General features: G+C 44.5%; 1 protein-coding gene across 3 annotated transcripts in view; it reads left to right on the forward strand.

The window, feature by feature from the left end:
- Positions 1-26205, forward strand: part of LOC128696636 (serine/arginine repetitive matrix protein 2) — a 194856-nt gene that overhangs the window by 61327 nt on the left and 107324 nt on the right. Inside the window, exon 1 of one of the 3 annotated variants that reach the window (XM_053787951.2) lies at positions 19371-19804. The exons of the other annotated variants lie outside the window; for them this stretch is intronic. The gene's annotated coding sequence lies outside the window, so the exon portion shown is untranslated. Of the gene's footprint in view, positions 1-19370; positions 19805-26205 lie in introns of those variants that run through there. 3 annotated transcript variants of the gene reach the window in all.

The raw sequence follows: 26205 nt of genomic DNA on the forward strand, positions 1-26205 counted from the left end.
GTACAGCAGCAGTGTGAGAGTACAGCAGCAGTGTGAGGGTACAGCAGCAGTGTGAGGGTACAACAGCAGTGTGAGGGTACAGCAGCAGTGTGAGAGTACAGCAGCAGTGTGAGAGTACAGCAGCAGTGTGAGAATACAACAGCAGTGTGAGAATACAACAGCAGTGTGAGAGTACAACAGCAATGTGAGGGTACAACAGTATGAGGGTACAGCAGCTGTGTGAGAGTACAGCAGCAGTGTGAGAGTACAGCAGCAGTGTGAGAGTACAACAGCAGTGTGAGGGTACAACAGTATGAGAGTACAACAGCAGTGTGAGGGTACAACAGTATGAGAGTACAGCAGCTGTGTGAGGGTACAACAGCAGTGTGAGAGTACAGCAGCAGTGTGAGGGTAGAACAGCAGTGTGAAGGTACAGCAGCAGTGTGAGGGTACAACAGCAGTGTGAAGGTACAGCAGCAGTGTGAAGGTACAACAGTAATGTTAGACTACAGCAGTGTGAGGTTACAGCAGAAGTGTTAAATTACAACACTGTGAGTGGTACAGCAGACTACATCAGCAGCAGCACACAGGGTTAGTTTGGTGTGCTGAGGCAGCTGAAGAGCAGCGTTGAGTGCTGTCCAACCTTAAAGTTACTGTGTGTCTTACCTCACGCCTGCCTCTCTCTCTCTCTCTCTCTCTCTCTCTCTCTCTCTCTCTCTCTCTCTCTCTCTCTCTCTCTCTCTCTCTTGCACAAACACACACACAGTAGCGGTCAGTGAAGAGGCGGGGCCAGGAGCTAAGTCATGACCCCTGCAACCACAATTAAGTGAGTACAATAGGTGAACACACACACACACACACACACACACACACACACACACACACACACACACACACACACATACACATACACATACACACAGAGGTTAGTGCAGGCCTCACAGAGCAGTGTTTAGCTAACAAGGCAGTGTATGGTTCACAAGGCAGTGTGTGGCTCTTAAAGCAGTGTTTGGTTCACAAGGCAGTGTTTGGTTCACAAGGCAGTGTTTGGCTAACAAGGCAGTGTTTGGCTAACAAGGCAGTGTTTGGCTAACAAGGCAGTGTTTGGCTAACAACATAAGAACATAAGAAAGGAGGAACACTGCAGGAGGCCTGCTGGCCCATACTAGGCAGGTCCTTTACAATTCATCCCACTAACAAAACATTTGCCCATCCCAATTTTCAATGCCACCCAAGAAATAAGCTCTGATGTGAAAGTCCCACTCAAATCCAACCCCTCCCACTCATGTACTTATCCAACCTAGATTTGAAACTACCCAAAGTCCCAGCCTCAATAACCCAACTAGGTAGACTGTTCCACTCATCAACTACCCTATTTCCAAACCAATACTTTCCTATGTCCTTTCTAAATCTAAACTTATCTAATTTAAATCCATTACTGCGCGTTCTCTCTTGGAGAGACATCCTTAAGACCTTATTAATATCCCCTTTATTAATACCTATCTTCCACTTATACACTTCGATCAGGTCTCCCCTCATTCTTCGTCTAACAAGTGAATGTAACTTAAGAGTCTTCAATCTTTCTTCATAAGGAAGATTTCTGATGCTATGTATTAATTTAATCATCCTACGCTGAATGTTTTCTAACGAATTTATGTCCATTTTGTAATACGGAGACCAGAACTGAGCTGCATAATCTAGGTGAGGCCTTACTAATGATGTATAAAGCTGCAGTATGACCTCTGGACTTCTGTTGCTTACACTTCTTGATATAAATCCCAGTAATCTATTTGCCTTATTACGTACACTTAGGCATTGCTGTCTTGGTTTAAGGTTGCTGCTCACCATAACCCCCAAGTCCTTTTCGCAATCTGTATGGCTAAGTTCTACATCATTTAATTTATAAGTACTAGGGTTATGGGCACTCCCAAGCTTCAGAACCTTGCATTTATCTACATTAAACTGCATCTGCCACTTTTCTGACCAAGAATAGAGTTTGTTTAAATCCTCCTGAAGTTCCCTAACATCTACGTTTGAATCAATTATCCTACCTATCTTTGTGTCATCGGCGAATTTGCTCATATCACTAGTAATTCCCTCATCAAGATCATTGATATATATTATAAACAACAACGGGCCCAAGACTGATCCCTGTGGAACGCCACTTGTTACAGATCCCCACTCGGATTTAACCCCATTTATGGACACTCTGCTTCCTGTCAGTGAGCCATGACTCGATCCACGAGAGCACTTTTCCCCCAATGCCATGAGCTGCCACTTTCTTTAACAGTCTATGGTGCGGAACTCTATCAAAAGCCTTACTAAAATCTAAGTAAATAATATCAAATTCTTTATTGTGGTCAACAGCCTCAAAAGCTTTACTGAAGAAAGTTAATAAATTAGTTAGACAAGACCGGCCTCTTGTGAATCCATGCTGAGTATCATTAATCAAGCTATGCTTATCGAGATGGCTTCTTATAATCTCAGCTATAATTGACTCTAGTAATTTGCCTACAATTGAGGTCAGGCTTATTGGGCGGTAATTTGACGGTAACGACTTGTCCCCTGTTTTAAAAATAGGAGTTACATTAGCCATCTTCCACATATCAGACACTACACCTGTTTGAAGAGATAAATTAAAAATATTAGTTAATGGTTCACAGAGTTCCATTTTGCATTCCTTAAGAACCCTTGAAAAAACCTCATCAGGACCCGGCGACTTATTTTGCTTCAGTCTGTCTATCTGCCTCACAACCATCTCACTAGTGACTGTGATGTTACATAATTTATCTTCTTCTAGCCCACTGTAAAAATTAATTACTGGAATATTGTTAGTGTCTTCCTGTGTAAAAACTGAGAGAAAATAATTATTTAAAATCAAGCACATTTCATTCTCATTGTCAGTAAGGTGCCCATAGTTATTTTTAAGGGGACCTATCTTATCTCTAACTTTTGTTCTATAGACCTGGAAAAAACTTTTTGGGTTAGTTTTAGAATCCCTAGCAACTTTAATTTCATAGTCCCTTTTAGCTTTTCTTATCCCCTTTTTAATGTCCCTCTTAATGTCAATATACTGATTCATAAGATGACCCTCACCTCTTTTGATACGCCTATAAATTCCTTTCTTATGCCCTAGTAGATATTTGAGCCTATTATTCATCCATTTTGGGTCATTTCTATTTGATCTAATTTCTTTATATGGGATAAACGCTCTTTGAGCAGCATGTATAGTGTTCAGAAAACTGTCATATTGATAGCTCTCTTCGTTACCCCAGTCAACAGATGATAAGTGTTCTCTAAGCCCATCGTAATCTGCTAAGCGAAAATCTGGGACTGTTACTGAGTTATCGCTACTATCGTACTTCCATTCAATGCTAAATGTAATTGATTTGTGGTCGCTAGCACCCAGTTCCTCTGAAATTTCTAAATTATTAACAAGGGATTCATTGTTTGCCATAACTAAGTCAAGCAGGTTATTTCCCCTTGTAGGTTCTGTCACAAACTGCTTCAAAAAACAATCCTGAAATACTTCTAAGAAGTCGTATGATTCTAAATTCCCAGTCAAGAAATTCCAATCAACATGACTAAAGTTAAAGTCTCCTAGAATTACTACATTATCGTGCCTTGTGGCCTTAACAATTTCCTCCCATAGTAGTTTCCCTTGGTCCCTATCTAAGTTTGGGGGACGGTATATCACTCCTAAAATCAGTTTTTCATGCCCCTCTGAAAATTCTATCCAAACAGACTCTGTATGTGTTACTTCAGACTTAATACCCGTTTTTATGCAAGAGTTCAAGCGATCTCGGACATACAATGCCACCCCACCCCCCCTCCCAATACTTCTATCTTCTTGGAACAATTTAAAACCCTGAATATGACATTCCGCAGGCATGTTCCGACTATTTTAATTAAACCACGTCTCAGTTAAGACAAATACATCAATGTTACCTACACTAGCAACTAATCTCAACTCGTCCATCTTATTCCTAGCACTACGGCAATTAGCATAATAAACATTGAAAGACTCTCCTTTCTCTTTACCCTTCCTGCTCATTTCTATTTTTCCACTAAACCTATTACTGTCCTTATCACCCAAGGTCCCTGGCTTTTCAATATCTATCTCGTTCTTATTATTACTAGTTCCCCTAGAACTCGTAATATTACTACACTGGGACTTCACTGTTTTCCTGCCAAAACCCATACCACTAACTATTCCTAGTTTAAAGTCCTAACTGCTCCCTCCACTGCAGTTGCCAGTGCTCCCACCCCACACCTAGATAAGTGAACCCCATCCCTAGCATACATGTCATCTCTGCCATAGAAGAGGTCCCAGTTGTCAATGAAAGTTACCGCATTTTCCTTACAGTATTTGTCCAGCCAGCAATTGACACCAATTGCCCTGGACAACCATTCATTTCCAACTCCCCTCCTTGGCAAAATACCACATATGACAGGGTTCCCACCCTTCCTCCTAATTATTTCTATTGCTGACCTATACCTGCTAATCAGGTCCTCACTCCTACGTCTGCCAACATCGTTGCCTCCAGCACTGAGACAGATAATAGGATTGCTCCCATTACCTCTCATGATGTCATCCAGACGGCTAACAATATCCTCCATCCCAGCCCCAGGAAAGCAAACTCTCTGTCTCCTACTCCTGTCCTTCAAGCAGAACGCCCTATCCATATACCTAACTTGGCTATCCCCAACAACAACAATATTCTTACCTTCCTTAATGTCTTTCGTCGTGTCGTTCCCAGTAGTCGACTCACATTCGTCGGGTAGCACTGAGAATGTATTGGATGTTTCCACAACAGTTTCCACGGCAGTCTCTTTCTTCTTCATCGTTTCTACCTTTCCATTCGTCTTCTTGATCGTCAACTTCTTTCCCTGCTGTCCAGCCACTGACCAGTTTCCCTTCTTGACCTGAGGACTCAAAACAGGAGGACTACTACGAATCTTCTTGTTTTCCTCGGTCAGTCGCCGAATTTCCAAATTCGCCAACCTCAATTCTTCCTTAAGCTGTAGGTAAAGTTGCTCGATGGAGGGCATCTTGCTTCAATTCTAGAGAGCGCGCAAACAGGTCTTCACAGAGCCAAGTACACGTCAACACTGCGCAAAAGCCAACTCAATCAGGAGCTACTGCGCAGCACGTCCGCACGGCCCAATAGCGATGCGAACACTCGAAGGCAGTGTTTGGTTCACAAGGCAGTGTTTGGCTAACAAGGCAGTGTTTGGCTAACAAGGCAGTGTTTGGCTAACAAGGCAGTGTTTGGCTAACAAGGCAGTGGGCTACCAAGGGAGCAGTGTTTGGCTCAAACACCAGTGTTTGGCTAACAAGGCAGTTTGGTTCACAAGGCAGTGTTTGGCTCGCAAGGCAGTGTATGATTCTCAGGGCAGTGTTTGGTTTATAAAGCAATGTTTGGTTTACAGGGTAGTGTTTGGTTCACAGGGCAGTGCTTGGTTCACAGGACATTGTTTGGTTCACAGGGCAGTGTTTGGTTCACAGGGCAGTGTTTAGTTCACAGGGCAGTGTTTGGCTCACAAGGCAATGTTTGGTTCACAGAGCAGTGTTTGGTTTACAAAGCAATGTTTGGTTCACAGGGTAGTGTTTGGTTCACAGGGCAGTGTTTGACTTACATGACAGTGTTTGGCTAACAAGGCAGTGTTTGGCTCACAAGGCAGTGTTTGGTTCACAAGGCAGTGTTTGGTTCACAAGGCAGTGTTTGGTTCACAGGGCAGTGTTTGGTTCACAGGGCAGTGTTTGGTTCACAAGGCAGTGTTTGGCTCACAAGGCAGTGTTTGGTTCACAAGGCAGTGTTTGGTTCACAAGTCAGTGTTTGGTTCACAAGGCAGTGTTTGGTTCACAAGGCAGTGTTTGGCTCACAAGGCATTGTTTAGTTCACAAGGCAGTGTTTGGTTCACATGTCAGGGTTTGGTTCACAAGGCAGTGTTTGTTTTACAAGGCAGTGTTTGGTTCACAAGGCAGTGTTTGGTTTACAACGCAGTGTTTGGTTCATACGACAGTGTTTGGTTCACAGTGCAGTGTTTGGTTCACAAGGCAGTGTTTGGTTTACAACGCAGTGTTTGGTTCACAGGGTAGTGTTGGGTTCACAGGGCAGTGTTTGGTTCACAGGGCAGTGTTGGATTCACAGGGCAGTGTTTGGTTCACAGGGCAGTGTTTGGTTCACAGGGCAATGTTTGGTTCATAGGGAAGTGTTTGGTTTACAAAGCAATGTTTGGTTCACAGGGTAGTGTTTGGTTCACAGGGCAGTGTTTGGTTCACAGGGCAGTGTTTGGCTCACAAGGCAATGTTTGGTTCATAGGGAAGTGTTTGGTTTACAAAGCAATGTTTGGCTCACATGACAGTGTTTGGTTCACAAGGCAGTGTTTGGCTCACAAGGCAGTGTTTGGTTCACAAGGCAGTGTTTGGTTCACAAGTCAGTGTTTGGTTCACAAGGCAGTGTTTGGTTCACAAGGCAGTGTTTGGCTCACAAGGCATTGTTTAGTTCACAAGGCAGTGTTTGGTTCACATGTCAGGGTTTGGTTCACAAGGCAGTGTTTGTTTTACAAGGCAGTGTTTGGTTCACAAGGCAGTGTTTGGTTTACAACGCAGTGTTTGGTTCATACGACAGTGTTTGGTTCACAGTGCAGTGTTTGGTTCACAAGGCAGTATTTGGTTTACAACGCAGTGTTTGGTTCACAGGGTAGTGTTGGGTTCACAGGGCAGTGTTTGGTTCACAGGGCAGTGTTGGATTCACGGGGCAGTGTTTGGTTCACAGGGCAGTGTTTGGTTCACAGGGCAATGTTTGGTTCATAGGGAAGTGTTTGGTTTACAAAGCAATGTTTGGTTCACAGGGTAGTGTTTGGTTCACAGGGTTGTGTTTGGTTCACAGGGCAGTGTTTGGCTCACAAGGCAATGTTTGGTTCATAGGGAAGTGTTTGGTTTACAAAGCAATGTTTGGCTCACATGACAGTGTTTGGTTCACAAGGCAGTGTTTGGCTCACAAGGCAGTGTTTGGTTCACAAGGCAGTGTTTGGTTCACAAGACAGTGTTTGGTTCACAACTCAGTGTTTGCTCTTCAAGGTAGTGTTTTTTTTCACAGGGCAGTGTTTGGTTCACAAGGCAATGTTTGGTTTACAAGGCATTGTGTGGCTCACAGGGCAGTGTTTGGCTCACATGGCAGTGTTTGGCTCACTAGGCATAGTTTGGCTAACAAGGCAGTGTTTGGTTTACAAGGCAGTGTGTGGCTCACAGGGCAGTGTTTGGTTCACATGGCAGTGTTTGGCTCACTAGGCATAGTTTGGCTAACAAGGCAGTGTTTGGTTTACAAGGCAATGTTTGGGTCATAGGGCAGTGTTTGGTTCACAGTGCAGTGTTTGGTTCACAGGGCAGTGTTTGGTTCATAGGGAAGTGTTTGGTTTACAAAGCAATGTTTGGTTCACAGGGTAGTGTTTGGTTCACAGGGCAGTGTTTGGCTCACATGACAGTGTTTGGCTAACAAGGCAGTGTTTGGTTCACAAGGCAGTGTATGGTTCACAGGGCAGTGTTTGGTTCACAAAGCAATGTTTTTTTCACAGGGTAGTGTTTTTTTCACAGGGCAGTGTTTGGTTCACAGGGTAGTGATTGGTTCACAGTGCAGTGTTTGGTTCACAGGGCAGTGTTTGGTTCACAGGGCAGTGTTTGGTTCACAGGGTAGTGTTTGGTTCACAGGGCAGTGTTTGGCTCACATGACAGTGTTTGGCTAACAAGGCAGTGTTTGGTTCACAAGGCAGTGTTTGGTTCACAAGGCAGTGTTTGGTTCACAAGGCAGTGTTTGACTCACAAGGCAGTGTTTGGTTCACAAGGCAGTGTTTGGTTCACAAGGCAGTGTTTGGTTCACAAGGCAGTGTTTGGTTCACAAGGCAGTGTTTGGTTCACAGGGCAGTGTTTGGTTCACAAGACAGTGTTTGGTTCACAAGACAGTGTTTGGTTCACAACCCAGTGTTTGTTATTCAAGGCAGTGTTTTTTTCACAGGGCAGTGTTTGGTTCACAAGGCAGTGTTTTTTTACAAGGCAGTGTTTGGTTTGCAAGGCATTGTGTGGCTCACAGGGCAGTGTTTGGCTCACAGGGCAGTGTTTGGCTCACAGTGCAGTTTTTGGTTTACAAGGCAGTGTTTGGTTTACATGGCAGTGTTTGGTTTACAAGGCAGTGTTTGATTCACAAGACAGTGTTTGGTTCACATGGCAGTGTTTGGCTCACTAGGCAGTGTTTGGCTAACAAGACAGTATTTGGTTTACAAGGCAGTGTTCGGTTCACATGACAGTGTTTGGCTCACACAGCAGTGTTTGGCTAACAAGGCAGTGTTTGGTTTACAAGGCAGTGTGTGGCTAACAAGGCAGTGTTTGGTTCACAGGGCAGTGTTTGGTTCACAGGGCAGTGTTTGGCTCACAAGGTAGTGTTTGGTTCACAGGGCAGTGTTTTTTTTACAAGGTAGTGTTTGGTTTATAAGGCAGTGTTTTGTTCACAAAATGTTTGGCTCACAAGGCAGTGTTTGGTTCACAAGGCAGTATATGGCTCACAGTGCAGTGTTTGGCTCATAAGGCAGTATATGGCTCACAGTGCAGTGTTTGGCTCATAAGGCAGTGTATGGCTCACGGGTGACTCAACTTTAGTGAGTTTCACAAATCAGTCCTTATATCTAAATATGGTTGGTAAATTCGCCTCGCGACGCCAGAGTAAAATATTTTTTGTTGCTGAGAAAATAAATTGTGCTTCTCAAGAAATCCAATAATGTGTGTGTGTAAGACATGGGGGTAAGACTAGTGTCTCACAAGTTAGAGTCTGAGAGCAGTGTCTCTGCTGTCCTTGCCAGGTGCTCCCCACGAGAGCCGTCCCTGGAACACTGCCAGGCCGATTGCTGCCTCCTTGACTAAGCAACTAACTCGATACTGCCAAGCAAACCTGTAGGTCAAGTACCATCGTAGCATTGCTGTAGTTTATTTTGAATTCCAACAAACTCGTGTTTAAAGAGTTTTTCTAAACCAGCTGCTTGGGAAATGAGGAGAATAATGTATATTGTCCACAATAAACTTAAATTTGGAGGCCGTCTTGGGTAGTTGACCCCAGCATTACCCTCTCCTTTGATCTAATATTGTATCTTGTACCCCCAGTCAATCACGCCTCCAGGAGCTTTAGAGTCGTTGTGCTGTCTACGGCACAGGTAACAATTGTGTTTAATGGTATTTACACAGAAGTGGCACTAGTAGTAATGTGGTGGATGATATACTGAGGTGGTACTGATAATTATATTCGACAATAACGAGCTGTTCATTGACGACAATTCCAACTTCTTAGGTATGGCAATAAACTAAGAACCCAAAACGAGCACAGGAAACAGAACACGAGCAAACTAATTTATGAAACGAAAGGGACATTTATGTGACTGGAATAACAAAGTCAGAAGGCTTAACATTTAGAGAAGAGAAAGGAAATTCAGTCAAGGCCAGGAAAATGACGTGGTTGATAATTAAAACCTTCAAAACCAGAAAAGTCATCTCAGTGATGTTGCTGTTTAAAATCACTTGAACTCTTAGGTCTAGAATATTTTTTTGTACTTTCAATGCTCCTCAAGGCAGGAGAGAGTGAGAGAAATGAGAAAAAGAGAGCTGGAAAATATTCAGAGGTCGTTTACTGGCTGCAGAGAATCTATACAGCAACAAAACTGTTGAGGATACCTTAAAGCATTTAGAATGTATTCTCTGTAACAGAGAAAAGAAAAATACCTAATAATATATGCAAGGAAAAGATGAAGGGTCAGGTCTCCAGTCTGTGCTCTACCAAAGTAATTTACTGGAGAGATACAGGAGAAAGTGTAGAATAAACTCTGTGAAAAGGATGGGTGTCACGCGCACAAAGAATAATGGTCCACGACAGTTCAACCTGCCATCAGCAGATATCAAATATTGTCACGGAACAAATGTAGTTTTTAAGAGGAAACTTGAACCACTACCTACTGCAGATACCTTGTTCAGCCAGGTTGTGATAGGCTTGGGATGCCTGTAGGCTGCTACCAGCAGAAGCCTGGTTGACCCGGCAAGTCATCAAGAAAGCCTGGCCTATGGTCGGGTTGTGACAGTAGATGTATTTAGACATGACGCTGGTAGTGATGGTGGTGGATAGTACTGAGAGGTGGTACTGTTAATGGATAGTACTGAGAGGTAGTACTGTTAGTGGATAGTACTGAGAGGTAGTACTGATTTTGATATGGTGGATAGTACTGAGAGGTGGTACTGGTAGTGGATAGTACTGAGAGGTGGTACTGGTAGTGGATAGTACTGAGAGGTGGTACTGGTAGTGGATAGTACTGAGAGGTGGTACTGGTAGTGGATAGTACTGAGAGGTGGTACTGGTAGTGGTGGTGGATAGTACTGAGAGGTGGTACTGGTAGTGGTGGTGGATAGTACTGAGAGGTGGTACTGGTAGTGGATAGTACTGAGAGGTGGTACTGGTAGTGGATAGTACTGAGAGGTGGTACTGGTAGTGGATAGTACTGAGAGGTAGTACTGGTAGTGGATAGTACCGAGAGGTGGTACTGGTAGTGGATAGTACTGAGAGGTGGCACTGGTAGTTGATAGTACTGAGAGGTGGTACTGGTAGTGGATAGTACTGAGAGGTGGTGGTGGTGGATAGTACTGAGAGGTGGTACTGGTAGTGGATAGTACTGAGAGGTGGTACTGGTAGTGGATAGTACTGAGAGGTGTTACTGGTAGTGGATAGTACCGAGAGGTGGTACTGGTAGTGGATAGTACTGAGAGGTGGTGGTGGTGGATAGTACTGAGAGGTGGTACTGGTAGTGGATAGTACTGGGAGGTGGTACTGGTAGTGGATAGTACTGAGAGGTGGTACTGGTAGTGGATAGTACTGAGAGGTAGTACTGTTAGTGGTATAAACCTTGGTAATAAATACCGACAAGTTGGTTTAGAAAGACACGTAAGCAAACACTATAACATATTTATTGGTTAGAAGTGATCAAGGTCCCAGGACCGAAACGTTTTCTAATAAATATGTTATAGTGTTTGCATACGTGTCTTTCTAAACCAGTACTGTTAGTGAATAGTACTGAGAGGTAGTATTGATTTTGATATGGTGGATAGTACTGAGAGGTGGTACTGGTAGTGGTGGTGGATAGTACTGAGAGGTGGTACTGGTAGTGGTGGTGGATAGTACTGAAAGGTGGTACTGGTAGTGGATAGTAGAGAGGTGGTACTGGTAGTGGTGGTGGACATGTACATAACCTCCACAACTACGACAACTACTACTACAACTAACCCATCTCTTTGGGAAGGACCTACTTCCACTGGGGAATCCCGCCTACCAGTGAATATGCCCTCGTCTGCTACACCTGACGTTACTATATAAGCGCCAGGCTCCTTTCTTCTGCTTCAGAATCTCCACGACTATGGTGCTCTTCGCACCTACTCCTAGGTTGAGGGACTGATTACCTCATCTTCTGTACATAGTTCTACTGTCTTCAAGTTATGTCCTAGAATTTGTATTGATAAAGCCACTGGATGGCGAAACGTCTACAATAAAGATACCCAGATGTTGCACATGTGTCTTGGTACTGGTAGTGGTGGTGGATAGTACTGAAAGGTGGTACTGGTAGTGGATAGTAGAGAGGTGGTACTGGTAGTGGTGGTGGATAGTACTGAGAGGTGGTACTGGTAGTGATGTGGTGGATAGTACTGAGAGGTGGTACTGTTAGTGTATAGTACTGAGAGGTAGTACTGGTTTTGATGTGGATAGTACTGAGAAGTGGTACTGGTATCGATGTGGATAGTACCGAGAATTGGTACTGGTAGTGATGTGGTGGATAAGCCTGAGAGGTGACACTGGCAGTGTTGCTGGACGGTACTTAATGAGAGGTGCACTAACACGTACGTGTGTGTGTGTACTCACCTATTTGTGGTTGCAGGGGTCGAGTCATAGCTCCTGGCCCCGCCTCTTCGCTGATTGCTACTAGGTCCTCTCTCTCCCTGCCCCATGAGCTTTATCATACCTCGCCTTAAAACTATGTATGGTTCCCGCCTCCACTACGTCACTTTCTAGGCTATTCCACGGCCTGACTACTCTATGATTGAAGAAATACTTCCTAACATCCCTTTGATTCATCTGAGTCTTCAACTACCAATTGTGACCTCTTGTGTCCGTGTCCCTTCTCTGGAACATCCCGTCTTTGTCCACCTTGTCTATTCCGCGCAGTATTTTATATGTCGTTATCATGTCTCCCCTGACCCTCCTGTCCTCCAGTGTCGTCAGGCCGATTTCCCTCAACCTTTCTTCGTAGGACAATCCCCGTAGCTCTGGTACTAGTCTTGTTGCAAACCTTTGCACTTTCTCTAATTTCTTGACGTGCTTGACTAGGTGTGGATTCCAAATTGGTGCTGCATACTCCAGTATGGGCCTGACGTAAATGGTATACATAGTCTTGAACGAATCCTTACTGAGGTATCGGAACGCTATCCATAGGTTTGCCAGGCGCCCGTATGCTGCAGCAGTTATCTGATTGATGTGCGCCTCAGGAGATATACTCGGTGTTATACTCACTCCCAGATCTTTTTCCTTGAGTGAGGTTTGCAGTCTTTGGCCATCTAAACTATATTGTGTCTGCGGTCTTCTTTGCCCTTCCCCAATCTTCATGACTTTGCATTTGGCAGGGTTAAACTCAAGGAGCCAGTTGCTGGACCACGCTTCCAGCCTGTCCAGGTCTCTCTGTAGTCCTGCCTGATCCTCATCCGATTTGATTCTTCTCATTAACTTCACATCATCTGCAAACAAGGACACTTCTGAGTCTATCCCTTCCGTTATGTCGTTCACATATACCAAGAACAACACAGGTCCTAGGACCGACTCCTGTGGAACCCCGCTTGTCACAAGCTCTCACTCTGACACCTCGTCACGTACCATGACTCGTTGTTGCCTCCCTGTCAGGTATTCTCTGATCCATTGCAGTGCCTTTCCTGTTATGTGTGCCTGATCCTCTAGCTTTTGCAGTAACCTCTTGTGAGGAACTGTGTCGAAGGCCTTCTTGCAGTCCAAAAAAATGCAGTCGATCCACCCCTCTCTATCTTGTCTTACTTCTGTCTCCTTGTCATAAAACTAGTAGGTTTGTGACACAGGATTTTCCTTCCCTGAAACCGTGCTGGTTGTCAATTATATACTTGTTTCTTTCCAGGTGCTCCACCACTCTCCTCCTGATGATCTTCTCCATGACCTTGCATACTATACACGTTAGTGATACAGGTCTGTAGTTTAGTGCCTCATGTCTGTCTCCGTTTTTAAAAATTGGGACTACATTTGCCATCTTCCATACCTCAGGGAGTTGCCCAGTTTCAAATGATGTGTTGAAGATCTTTGTTAATGGCACACACAATATCTCTGCTCCCTCTTTAAGGACCCACGGAGAGATGTCTGGTCCCACCGCCTTTGAGGTGTCAAGTTCGCATAGCAGCTTCTTCACTTCCTCCTTGGTTATATGTACCTCATCCAGCACTTGCTGGTGTACCCCTCTGTTCTGATTTCCTGGAGTCCTACTGGTTTCCACTGTAAACACTTCTTTAAATCTCGTGTTGAGCTCCTGACATACCTCTCGGTCGTTTCTTGTGAATTCCCCATCACCCTTCCTCAGTCTGATTACCTGGTCCTTGACTGTTGTTTTCCTCCTGATGTGGCTGTACAACAGCTTTGGGTCAGTCTTGACTTTCGATGGTATGTCATTTTCATATTGTCGCTGAGCCTCCCTTCTTATCTGTGCATATTCGTTTCTGGCTCTTCGGCTAATCTCTTTATTTTCCTGAGTTCTCTGTCTTCTGTACCTTTTCCATTCTCTAATACACCTAGTTTTTGCCTCTCTACACCTTTGGGTGAACCAAGGACTCGTTCTGTTCTTCGCATTATTTCTGTTTCCCTTGGGAACAAACTTCTCCTCTGCCTCCTTGCATTTTGTTGCCACATAGTTCATCATTTCTTGTACTGGTTTTCCTGTCAGTTCCCTCTCCCACTGAATGTTTTGAAGGAAGTTCCTCATGCCTGAGTAGTTCCCCCTTTTGTAGTTTGGTTTTTCCCACCCTATTCCTGCTACTCTCTCCACTTGGAGCTCAACTATGTAGTCGAATCACAGAACCACATGATCACTAGCTCCCAGGGGCCTTTCATACAAGATATCCTCGATGTCCGAAGTACTCAAGGTGAATACAAGGTCCAGTCTTGCTGGTTCATCTTCTCCTCTCTCTCTGGTAGTGTCTCTAACATGTTGATGCATGAGGTTTTCCAGTACCACATCCATCATCTTGGCTCTCCATGTTTCGGGACCCCCATGGGGCTCCAGGTTTTCCCAGTCAATCTCCTTGTGATTGAAATCATCCATAACTAGTAACTTTGCTGCCCCCATGTGTGCTCTCCTGGCCACCGCGGCTAGTGTGTCGACCATTGCTCTGTTGCTCTCATCATATTCTTCTCTTGGCCTCCTGCAGTTCTGTGGTGGGTTCATTACTGCAATTATCACCTTATGTCCCTCAGACTTGATTGTTCCTACTAAGTAGTCACTTTCACCCGTGCCATCCATTCCTTCCATTTTCTCAAAACCCCACTGGTTTTTAATGAGCAGTGCAACTCCTCCTCCCCCTCTCCTCCCTCTGTCTTTCCTGAGGACTTGATATCTGGGTGGAAAGATTGAATCTGTTATTATTCTTGTGAGTTTTGTTTCTGTGAGTGCTATTATGTCTGGGGATGTCTCCTTGATTCTTTTGTGCCACTCCTCATACTTATTTGTTATTTCATCTGCATTTGTATACCACACCTTCAACTTCTTTTCTAAGACTGTGGTCTGGGAGGTGTATTGGGGTTGGGGAAGTGGGAGACCTGATAAGGAACTATGGGTGGTTGCTGTGGGGGTGGAGTTTGTAGTGTAGTGGGTGGGGGCATTGGATGTGGCATAGGTGTTTTGGTTTAGAGTGTTTGGCTGCACTGGGGTTGACCTGGTTGGGAGGGTTCTATAGGAAGCTGTGAGGGAGGTTGTATTTGATCTTCTTCCTGTGTCTGGGATCTCCTGTCTGTCTTCTCCATCCCCTCTCTTTCCTCCTTTCGCCTTTGTACCATCTCTCTCAGTTTCTGCCTTCTTGTGTTCTGTCGCGGTCGAGATACACCTTCCTGTATGCCGGCATGTCCCTTAATCGTGCTTTCTCCTGCAGGATCCTTTCCGAGTCGATTCTGCCTTGAAGGTCACTTTCACTGGCCGGGTTCTTTTTTTTTACAAACCCCCCTATTCTCCGAAAATTTTCCAGCTGGGTCATGTCGTCTTCTCCTATTACTTTCATGATGCTTTCAATTGTTTTTTTTTTTCCTTGTTTTCTTGCTTCATATGTTTCCCCTTCAACTTTCTGGAGCCCATACACAAAGACTGACCTCACCCTTTCATTCTCCCACTGCATATCCCTGTGTATCCCCTCATTCAATTTGATTTCCTCCATTGCAGCTTTCCTTTCTTCAGTTTCACTAGCTAATGTACTTGGGCTCAGTGGCCTGTCATTTTCCCTTCTCGGCTTTCCCTGGGCTCTGCTGTGGTCTGTTAGGGCCTCCACATATAGCTTAGCTCTTTCATTTACTTCAGTCTACACTGATAGAGCTTCTACATGCAGTTTTGCTCCTTCTTTCCCTACAGTCCCCTTATTTGTGACTGAGGTAGCAGTCTCTGTTGTCAATCCCAAAATGTTCTTTAGTTCTTTAGGCTGTTTCAGATTTTTCAGTTCCTCTTCTAAACTCTGTATCCTGGTCTCTGCTGCTTTGACTTGCACCTCCCACTTCCTGCTTTCCATTACTATCCTCTCTTCCATTCTCATGCTAAGTTCTTCTAGTTTCCTTTCCCATTCATGTTCCCTTTTTATGAGCTCTGCTGTGTGTGTGTGTGTGTGTGTGTGTGTGTGTGTGTGTGTGTGTGTGTGTGTGTGTGTGTGTGTGTGTGTGTGTGTTGTGCCGAATACGTAAAGCTGATCAATTAGCAAGAACTCCTTTAAAATTAAGTCCATTCGTCCTTTCTAAATATAAATTCTTATACATTTAAAGATATATTATTTCATTTATGTTAATATAAAAATTAATGTTTTTGTACCAAAAGAACCTTAGGAAACTTACCTAACCTTATTATAACAAGCGCAATTGAATTTAGCCTAATCCAACTAAATATGGTTTATACAACTTTATAATAGTTTAATAATAAACAAACAAAATGAAATCGGACTGACGACGCTGGAGGACAGAAGGGTCAGGGGAGACATGATAACGACATACAAGATACTGCGGGGAATAGACAAGGTGGACAGAGATAGGATGTTCCAGAGAGGGGACACAGGAACAAGGGGTCACAACTGGAAGCTGAAGACTCAGACGAGTCACAGGGACGTTAGGAAGTATTTCTTCAGTCATAGAGTTGTCAGCAAGTGGAATAGCCTAGCAAGTGAAGTAGTGGAGGCAGGAACCATACATAGTTTTAAGAAGAGGTATAACAAAGCTCAGGAAGCAGAGAGAGAGAGGATCCAGTAGCGATCAGTGAAGAGGCGGGGCCAGGAGCTAAGTCTCGACCCTGCAACCACAATTAGGTGAGTACAATTAGGTGAGTACACACACACACACACACACACACACACACACACACACACACACACACACACACACACATATATATATATATATATATATATATATATATATATATATATATATATATATATATATATATATATATATATATATATATATATATATATGTATGTATATATATAAGAAGGCACTGAATCTGTCACTAGAAGACCAACAATGGGATCAGGCAACTCTTCCAGTGCGACTGGGAGGTATAGGGGTGCGCAAGGCAACGCAGGTTGCTTTACCTGCATTTCTGTCCTCGTGTTTGGCTTCCATTGGACTAGTCAAGGAGACTGTCCCCAAACGCTTGAGAGGTGCGGTAGGAGCTCAAGATCCCTGGTTCATTGAAACAGCCATGCTGTGGGACACCCTTGTAGACCCCTCAAGCAGACGAGTTCCTCCCAAAGAGTACAAACCGCCTTACTGGGACAAACCGATAATGTAAAAAAATGCCAACACAGTGCTCACCAATGCTTCAGAAAAGGACAAAGCTCGTCTTCTAGCGGTGAAAGCACAACATTCAGGAGATTTCCTTTTAGCTGTTCCCAATTCCTCCCTGGGCACTCGATTCGACCCACAGACCATTCGGATTGGTGTTGCTCTTTGCCTAGCCGCCCCCATACTCACCGAACATAGGGTGTATTTGCGGCAGGGCGTCGGCTAATCAATTCGGACTTCATGTTCTCGTGTGTCATACATCAGAAGGAACGTATGCTAGACATGAGGAGGTCAACGACATCATAAGGAGAAGTCTCGCCACAGCCCGTTGCCCAGCTGAACGGGAACCCCAAGTACAGAGGTCTGACAGAAGTCAAGAGTCGTGGAGTCACTATGCTACCCTAGGAGGATGGTAAGCAGATTGCCTAGAACTACAGGTGTGCTGCCACTTTGGCGGAGACCTACTTGCCATACTCTGAAGCTGAAGTAGGTGGACCCGGTAACTACAGGGAGACCCAGAAGATCCTCAGATTTGAGGGTCTACCCCCTTGCTATAACTTCATTTCAATAGGGTCAGAGACCCTTGGAGCTAGGTGAAAAGCTCGTCACAGAAACTAAGGATCGCAGAGCGGCCAGCTTCCTCTTTCAGAGACTCAGTGTTGCGACCCAGAGGGAAAATGCCTGCAGCATTCTGGGCACGCGGCCCACCGCCAGGGAGCTGGACGAAGTATTCGAGATGTAGTTTCTGAGATGTTATTTATGTTGTTCTATTCCTCATTGTATTTTTGTCGATGTATTTTGTCTTTAAATAAAGTCCACATAGAATATATGGGGTGGTAGAAGAAAATATTCAAACAGAGGTGGTACCTCCCTATAATATATATATATATATATATATATATATATATATATATATATATATATATATATATATATATGTGTGTGTGTGTGTGTGTGTGTGTGTGTGTGTATGGTTTAGAAAGACACGTAAGCAAACACTATGACATATTTATTAGAAAACGTTTCGGTCCTGGGACCTTGATCACTTCTAACATACAGAGGTAGAAAGACATTATATATATAGGCGGAGAGTGAGGTGTGACGCACGTGACCTGAGGAATGCCATAAGAACATAAGACTGGAGGAACACTGTAGAAAGCCTACTGGCCCATGCGAGGCAGGTCCTTATCAAAACAACCTCTACCTATGATGAGGACGGGCAGACGATGAAATCATGTGACTCCTGTGTTGTTGGGTTGGTGCTGCTTAAGTATCATGTATGCCAATGTTTTTGAAATTTTGTAATTTCCAGTGTTGCGTTCTATAGTGTCGGTGACGGCGATTAGTGAGGCTTCTAGGCACCGTCGGCGTCTGAGGTCTGGTTCGGTGAGAACGAGTTGTGCCTCGTTCCAGTTCATCAAATGCCCCGTGGAGTCTCTGTGGAGGACACAGGCGTACCTTACATCGTCTCTGTTAGAGGCATTTCGATGCTCATTCAGGCGGACTGCAAGATCTCTGCCTGTCTCACCTACACTATCCCTTGTGGGTTCTGTCCCAAGAAATATGTAGGTGAGACAGGCAGAGATCTTGCAGTCCGCCTGAATGAGCATCGAAATGCCTCTAACAGAGACGATGTAAGGTACGCCTGTGTCCTCCACAGAGACTCCACGGGGCATTTGATGAACTGGAACGAGGCACAACTCGTTCTCACCGAACCAGACCTCAGACGCCGACGGTGCCTAGAAGCCTCACTAATCGCCGTCACCGACACTATAGAACGCAACACTGGAAACTACAAAATTTCAAAAACATTGGCATACATGATACTTAAGCAGCACCAACCCAACAACACATGAGTCACATGATTTCATCGTCTACCCGTCCTCATCATAGGTAGAGGTTGTTTTGATAAGGACCTGCCTCGCATGGGCCAGTAGGCTTTCTACAGTGTTCCTCCATTCTTATGTTCTTATGGCATTCCTCAGGTCACGTGCGTCACACCTCACTCTCCGCCTATATATATAATGTCTTTCTACCTCTGTATGTTAGAAGTGATCAAGGTCCCAGGACCGAAACGTTTTCTAATAAATATGTCATAGTGTTTGCTTACGTGTCTTTCTAAACCAACTTGTCGGTATTTATTACCAAGGTTTATACCATATATATATATATATATATATATATATATATATATATATATATATATATATATAGATATATATTAGCATTTGAGGTTCCGCATGATATGTATGTATACACGTATTCACACTGGAAGGAGAACTGTTGCTTTGAAACATTTTTTCCAAGATATCTTCAGATTAGGGAATGTAGGACTATACCAGTTATCAGGGTGTGTGCGCAATAATAATGTTTCCGTGAAATAGTTCATGGTTGTTTGTTACTTTAGAGAGAAAAACAGATGGCTCATGTGATGTACGCTAACCCACAGTATACAACACAAACTCACTGAAACTCATAACTGGTAGGGATGATGTGGTATTCCAGGTGCTCGCATGTGCTGGTTGAGGTATATATTACTAGCGAACCAGCGGCTGTCACTACTCGTCAACAGTGGCTGTCACCACTTTATCACTGGCTATCACTCCTCCATTGATAGTGGCTCTCCCCTTTGTGTCACCAGCTGCTGTCATCTCTTCATTGCCGGTGGCTGTCCTCTCTGTGTCACCAGCAGCTTTCCTCCAGCCTAGGTAAGTTTTGGTCTGTCGGCTGTTCAAGGAATGGCAATGTATAGAGCTTAAGTAGCCTCGTATCTAACGCATGAATCCGAGATTTAAACTTCCCAAAAGAACGCTAATTTGCCGTGGTAATTTGTATTTCTTTATTAATACCCTTCCAGGAATAAGGCCCAGATCAGTATGATGATCACATATCTTGACTCTGTTGGATTCTTGACATGCTGAAATAGTCCTGAAATAGCCCTCCAGTCTATATTGTTCCTGTTGTGTAGTCTATGATTTCTCTGATGTTTGTTTTTCATGTCCTCTAATCTTCGTTAGTTCTTTTTCGTGAGTGCCGCTACTTCTTTTCACTTTTATATGATACCAGTCTGAGAAAATTGTATTGACTGTTAGCCTCACAAGTTGGGTCTCTGCTAGGGACTAGTCTAGATTCACTTTTGATAATTTATGTTTTATTTCCCAGTTTTTCCTAGTGACGCCATCTACATGCTACATTCTGATGCTTCTGTATCTCACTATTTGTTGATTATTCTATTCTAGACTGTTCGGTTTTGTTTGTTACTGGGTGAGTCTTCCTGTGGACAGGATGAAGTAATTAAGATGTGGGCTGGTGTTCAACATAACTATGGTTGGGGTGTTAGACTTTCTGGGTATATGTTAGGAGCAGGGGTTAGGTTGGAAGACTGGAAAAGATGAGGAATCCTTAAAAGTTATAACATATTTCTGCGCTTTCTCCAATTTCTTAACATGCTTCCTCAGGTGTGGGTTCCATACTGGTGCTGCATGCTCCAGGATGGGCCTAACATGTGTTGCATAAGGCACCCGTTATGACTATAGAGATTCCTAAGGGCCACTTTCACATGGAGGAGGATTGGGAGAGGGCAACATGAAATGTAGAGGCCATGACTCAGGTTTGAGACTAATGGAAGTGGAGTAGAAGTGATGCAAGTTAATATTTTAAAATTGTTGTTGAATCGTAAGGTTGGGGTTTGGGAGACGTGGGTATGTAGGGAAATAGAAGAAAGTAAGGATGAAAAGTGATACAGAGAAGGTTGGGACTCAGGTGTTAGGGTATGACAGTTGTTCTTCATCGTCGTTAACCGTGACTAGTCTCTCCTTCACCTTCACTTGTAATTGTGGGGTGAAGTCTGATGATTATACTTAGGATCAGTACCAGACGTGGCACGACCCACCTGACATAGTTGAACCGGATCACTGGAACCCACACGAGCCTTTAGGGGCTTTATGCTCAGCACGTTCATTACCCCACCAGTCTGGATAAAGTTTCCTACTTTTCCCCTTCTCTCTTTCTCTTTCCCCCTCCCCTCCCTCCCTCCTTCTCACCCCCTTGTTTCTCTCTCCCCCTCCCTCCCTCTTGTCCTACTCTCTCTTGGTCCCTCCCTCTCTTTGTTGCCTCTCTTTCGCTCTTTTCTTACCATTCATGGATTTTTTAAGGTTAGTCTAAAGAGATTTTACCAGTATTTACAAGCCAGGTGCTGTTACCTACCGTAGCTCATTTAAAAGCCTTCCTTTGCATTATCATTATTCAATCTTTATTGTTACGCAGTATTTAAATAGGGAGCAGGGTGAAGATAGAGCCAGCTGTAGACCTGAGTTTTCATTTATTCAATTGATTTTTTAAAGTTTGTATGTTAAGCGAACATTTTTCCAGACTATAGTCATTCGAGGATTGAATAAACACAAACTAAGGTATGCTCTTGAAAGGTGCAAGCAAAGTGTAGCTGATTTCTTGTTATGTAAAAGCCATTTTTTTGCTATCTGCTCTTGGAAACAAGTGAGGAATTTTGACAACATTGTCTTTTTACATAACAGCAAGGCCACCACATCTTTCCGATATTGAAGGCTATGCTGCAGTGACAGATGCATCTAGGCTGGCTCGAGATCAGAGATAGGTCACCTTGCATGGTTCTCAATTCTTTCCGTAAGTCGTAGACGAAAAGAAGGGTAAACAGTCCAAGAACGTTATGCATACTCAGGGTGTGAACAAACTAGGACCTTGTACATTATTTTATTGCAACCTTTGCTGTTCAGAAGGTACGAGATATACCTCAGCGCCGTTAGCTTCTTAGCTACAGAATTTATCACACGATTCTTCATAGACATTTTGGAGTTATATTTCACTTCTAGGATGTCCCCTTATTCATCGGGCTCTAACATGCTTCCATTCATTCTTACCACAGCTTCGGTATTAACTCTGTGCTTGCAGTTTTCCCAAGAATCACTGGTGCCATGCTAGATCGAAGGCACTAGCAATATCCATTACTACTACACAGCTGATCTTAGATTCATGCAGCAACTTACGCCACTTACTGGAGATATTTAACAGAGATCAGCCACAACGTGACCTATTCTGAAGTCGTGTTGACGGTCACAAATATACCAGTGATAGTCAAAATGCTGCAATTTGAAGAGAGATTATTGTGTCAAGAAGAATTTTTACCAGTCATTAAGAGGAGTGGCACTGGTCTCTTGTTGCTAATTATGTAAATTAAAGATAATGCCAACTAATTAGCACATTTACTCAGCCATCTTGGATTTGCCTTATCCAAAAAATGACAACTTTTTCTTGGTCCAAAGATTTTAGCAGATAATGTAACTCATCCTGTGTTACTGACACCTTTGACACCCTTGACGTAATTCCTGCGGTTCAGAGGCTTTTAGCGTGGCAGCAAAATGTTCAGCAAGTAGGTCAGCTTTTTTTTTTATTGCAAGAAGAGAGTCTCATCCTATCGATTTAGCGGTGAAATGGTTTCATAGGGTGAATATTCCTGTTGGTCCTTGACTAAGGACTACCAGGTTTTGGAGGGCACTCTTCTTGATGACAGTTTTCTTATTTGTTGTCAACCTCCATTGTAGAAATGGCTTAGTTTTGGACTTCTTCCATTCTCCGACAAACTTAACTCTTAAGATTCATGCTGTAGGTAACGATAGCCAACACAAGACTGTTCTGAAGGCTTCATTAAATACTGCTTGTGATTGATGTATCTGTGTTGGAGAGTAAGGATGTATTTGATGAAGGCTTTCACCTAGTTATTAGCTTCACCCTGGAGAGGAGTATTTCATTCGGCGGCGGTAAGCTCTGAGCACAGGTCCTGTCAGCTTTTCTTCCACAGCCAGGTTGTGCGAGATGATTTTTCAAGTCATTCTGTTGGTATCTTCAGTGTCATAAAGAGACGCTTGTTATCAGATGAGCCATCATAACCAAGAGGTCTGCAAATGACTATTTCTTCAGGTAGATCACTCACTACTGAGTCAGTGGAGGTGTTGAAAAATGAGTAGGGAAATCTACGAGCTTTTCATGTCAAAATCCCTCTGGTTGATGTCACCAACAATCATATATTGATTTTTATGTTGAAGTAGAGGGAGTCTACATTGTCCATCATAAGGTTAATTGAGTCTGTTCGCTGCCATTGAGGTCTGTTCATTTGACATGCTAGTACGGAGGTGCCAAGGTTTAGGCAGAGTATAAATAACATCATTTCAGGTGATTAGAAATGACTATCAGTTGGCTGGACGTGTATACATGCATCGCCACCTCCATGACCTTGCCGCTTCCATGGCCTTCCTTCATCCATGACCTTGCCGCTTCCATGGCCTTCCTTCATCCATGACCTTGCCGCTTCCATGGCCTTCCTTCATCCATGACCTTGCCGCTTCCATGGCCTTCCTTCATCCATGACCTTGCCGCTTCCATGGCCTTCCTTCATCCATGACCTTGCCGCTTCCATGGCCTTCCTTCATCCATGACCTTGCCGCTTCCATGGCCTTCCTTCATCCATGACCTTGCCGCTTCCATGGCCTTCCTTCATCCATGACCTTGCTGCTTCCATGGCCTTCCTTCATCCATGACCTTGCCGCTTCCATGGCCTTCCTTCACCCATGACCTTGCCGCTTCCATGGCCTTCCTTCATCCATGACCTTGCCGCTTCCATGGCCTTCCTTCATTCATGACCTTGCCGCTTCCATGGCCTTCCTTCATCCATGACCTTGCCGCTTCCATGGCCTTCCTTCATCCATGACCTTGCCGCTTCCATGGCCTTCCTTCATCCATGACCTTGCCGCTTCCATGACCTTCCCTCATCCATGACCTTGCCGCTTCCACGACCTTCCCTCATCCATGACCTTGCCGCTTCCATGGCCTTCCTTCATCCATGACCTTGCCGCTTCCACGACCTTCCCTCATTCATGACCTTGCCGCTTCCATGGCCTTCCTTCATCCATGACCTTGCCGCTTCCATGGCCTTCCTTCATCCATGACCTTGCCGCTTCCATGGCCTTCCTTCATCCATGACCTTGCCGCTTCCATGGCCTTCCTTCATCCATGACCTTGCCGCTTCCATGGCCTTCCTTCATCCATGACCTTGCCGCTTCCATGGCCTTCCTTCATCCATGACCTTGCCGCTTCCATGGCCTTCCTTCATTCATGACCTTGCCGCTTCCATGGCCTTCCTTCATTCATGACCTTGCCGCTTCCATGGCCTTCGCTTCATCATCCATGACCTTGCCGCTTCCATGGCCTTCCTTCATCCATGACCTTGCCGCTTCCATGGCCTTCCTTCATTCATGACCTTGCCGCTTCCATGGCCTTCCTTCATTCATGACCTTGCCGCTTCCATGGCCTTCCTTCATCCATGACCTTGCCGCTTCCATGGCCTTCCTTCATCCATGACCTTGCCGCTTCCATGGCCTTCCTTCATTCATGACCTTGCCGCTTCCATGGCCTTCCTTCATTCATGACCTTGCCGCTTCCATGGCCTTCCTTCATCCATGACCTTGCCGCTTCCATGACCTTCCCTCATCCATGACCTTGCCGCTTCCACGACCTTCCCTCATCCATGACCTTGCCGCATCCATGACCTTGCCGCATCCATGATCTTCCCGCATCTATGATCTTCCTGCATCCATGACCTTGCCGCATCCATGACCTTGCCGCATCCATGATCTTCCCGCATCCATGATCTTCCCGCATCCATGATCTTCCCGCAACTATGATCTTCCCGCATCCATAACCTTGCCGCATTCATGACCTTGCCGCATTCATGACCTTCCCGCATTCATGACCTTCCTGCATACATGACCTTGCCGCATCCATAACCTAACCGCATCCATGACCTTGCCGCATCCATAACCTTCCCGCATCCATGACCTTGCCGCTTCCATGACCTTCCCGCATCCATGACCTGGCAGCTTCCATGACCTTGCCGTAGCATCCATGACCTTGCAGCATCCATGATCTTCTAGCATCCATGACCTTGCCGCATCCATGATCTTCCCGCATCCATGATCTTCCTGCATCCATGACCTTGCCGCATCCATGACCTTGCCGCATCCATGACATTTAACCAGAAATTTTGGCAAGATTCTTTTGAGTTCTAGTTTCAAAAATGTCTCAGAAATGATGAGTGTCTTCTCTACCGTATCTTAAATAGATTTTTTTACATGATTTTCAGTGGCGCAAGAAAATAAGCGCTGCAGCAATGAAGAAAACACTGAATGCTGTAAATTTCTAACTGCGCCATTCAATTTTAGTTCTTTCATTGTTACTTTCGATTATGTACTTGATATTAATTTGGAGGTAAAGGTTTGGTTTTAGCTTGCGATGATAACTTAGAGTTTAGGGTAAATAAGAGCAGTTTATCCAAGTTGCCTTGTATGATTGTAAACCTGGCAGGCAGTGGTACAAACCACCAGCAACATGATGTATGTTCCGTCTCACCAGTGGACGTGATCTCGCTTACAAGTAGTTGCCGCTGCAGCTGTTGTTGCTGCTGTTCATACTGTTGCTACTTCGGTTGTTGTTCCCGCTGCTTGCTGTTGTTGGCTGTGCTACTGCTGCTATTAGTACTGTTAGTGATAGCCCTGCTGCTGTTGCTGGTTGTGCTGCTGCTCCGTTATTGTTGCTGTTACTGCTGTTGCTACTATTGCTGCTTCTGCTGCTACTGGTGTTAATACTATAAGTACTACTTCCCCACGTGGGAGAGGTGTGGTCCATGGCAGGTCCTGTTCACTGGGAGGGAAGGAGGATGGTAGGGGCACCGTGGGAGAGGTGTGATCCATGACAGGCCTTGAGGAGGAGTTTGAGGTAATCAGTCCCTCATCCTGGAGTCGAAGTGGTCAGTCCATCAATCTTGATAAAAGTGCAGTATATTCACAGAGATGGGGCTTATATACTGCAGACAGATGAGGTGGAGCAGTGGTAGGTGGAGTCACCAGTGAAAAATACCCACTAGAGGAAGTAGGTTGTGTGAATAAATGGTTTGGAAAACCGACGAGTTGATAAATGAGACACTTGTGGAATATTTGTTTATCTTTATTCTGGAAACGTTTCGCCAGTCAGTGGCTTCAGTATTTGGTAGTTAAAGTCTGATATATCTTTTAAATATCTGTGA

This window comes from Cherax quadricarinatus, unplaced genomic scaffold, assembly GCF_038502225.1.
Source record: "Cherax quadricarinatus isolate ZL_2023a unplaced genomic scaffold, ASM3850222v1 Contig327, whole genome shotgun sequence".
Lineage (NCBI taxonomy): Eukaryota > Metazoa > Arthropoda > Malacostraca > Decapoda > Parastacidae > Cherax > Cherax quadricarinatus.